This window comes from Artemia franciscana, chromosome 19 (assembly GCF_032884065.1).
Source record: "Artemia franciscana chromosome 19, ASM3288406v1, whole genome shotgun sequence".
NCBI lineage: Eukaryota > Metazoa > Arthropoda > Branchiopoda > Anostraca > Artemiidae > Artemia > Artemia franciscana.
In genome coordinates, this window is record NC_088881.1 from 32,901,993 (window position 1) to 32,903,847 (window position 1,855).

Sequence of the window (1,855 nt, forward strand, 5' to 3'; positions counted from 1 at the left end):
TGATACCAACAAGGTCATGGTGTAACTTCTTCTTCATTTCGTATTGATTGTTTGGGAGACACTGTCGCATTACCTAATCACCGGAATCAAATTCCGGGGTTATCGAGTCTTGTACTTGTTTCGCAATTATTCCATCCAGGTCTGAGACTCCAACCCCAGTACGGGAGCAAACACCACTAAGGGCACAAGAGAGGATATTAGACGTGTTTTGTCTCTATTAAAGAGGGGGAAAGAGAGGGGGATTCAAAAGGGTATACAGTATGAAAGAAAAATGAGAGGCCCTGATTTTGATTACCTCCGTTAGTTGTGAACAGCTATTCGATTATTAAGAAGTTTATCGTGCGATATATATTTGACGAATCAGACTCCGGAAAAAAAAATAGATATACGATTATACAAAGCGATAGAAAATAAAAGAAGAGAGCACATAAAGAAGTGGTCCCATAATTTTTAATTTTTAGACTATTGTCGTTTCGGTTCTAAGCGTTGACAAAGTCCTGTTAATATTCTTTGGTTGTCAATAACTCGACGATTGCGAAGATAATTTTGAACCTCCATTTCACTACGTGGCGTTGGTGGTTGAATTACATAAAAAGAAAATTTAATTAAAGCAAACAGCGAGGGAAACGATAGCTGCCCCTATACTTCCGTGTTACAAAATGTTCGTTAATTCCATCGGTTTGCTTTGCGAAAATTTTTGCAGGCGATAAACTTTATGTCTGTAGGGTATACCATAAAGAGAAGCCAAATAACCTCATTTTCTGTTGCAAATGCACGGACCACTAATTGTGAATGACAAATCTAGACTAACAAGGAAATTTAATTTCCGGAGAGATAAATATCTTCACCTTTTGAAACCTGATTGGTTCTTCTGTGGGAAATACTAAACCAGTAAAAAGAACGGAAACTTTTTTAAGTCATAATTTTTTTAAAAGTAATTTTTCTGTTTCTATGTATTTGAACTTAGATAAGGGCAGGGAAACACACAAACAAAAGGACGAAATAGAGAGTTGCAAAGAAATTGTGAGAAAAGTATCAAAAGCGAAGAAGATAGAGACTTGTGTTCTAAATCACAGAGAAAATAAAGAATTATCGGGGGGGACAATGAAAGGAATAAGATAGAGAAAGCGGAAAATTATTAAACGAGAGAGAGTGTGGATACAGAGAGAGGGAGTAGGAATGAGGGGGAGGAAGACAGGAGGGGGGGTTAAAATATAATAAGAGAGTGTGAGGGGGAGAGAGAAGGAGATACATAGGGAGAGAGAGGGGGAGGGGTGAGAGAGAGACACGGTAGAAGGAAGGGCCTAAAAATAGCCTTCTCACTGTAACAATATTTGGATCTTTACAAAGGATCGTTGGAGCAAAACCAATAAAATGTTCCTTAAAAAAGGATATTTTCTTTTTATATCTAAACATTTCTTTGAGATTATGAGGTTACAATAATAAAGATTAATTGGCCGATATATTTTTCATCTGCTTAATTAAAGAACGACAGGAACGAGAGAATTAACTTATATTAGTTGATTTTTTTTCATAGAATTCACATCTAGAAGGATAAGTGCAAACAAGCTTAACTTACTTAACAAAAATACAGCCAATGCAGAAGTACACGCTAGGAGAGTTCAGTTGTTTTTTTTAAATCTGCAGTAATCTGCTATTTAATAATTTTTTTCCTCTTTGTTCTTTGATCTGGGGGAGGGGGGCAGCTGCAACATACCAGTCATCACAGAAATTGGAAAGTGGCTAACCAAACTAAAAAGTTCTTAAGTTTGGTACATTTTTATTGCTAAAATTCTATAATTCTGAATGGCACCCTTCCACCTTCAAAAACGATTTATATCCGAAAGGGCCAGAT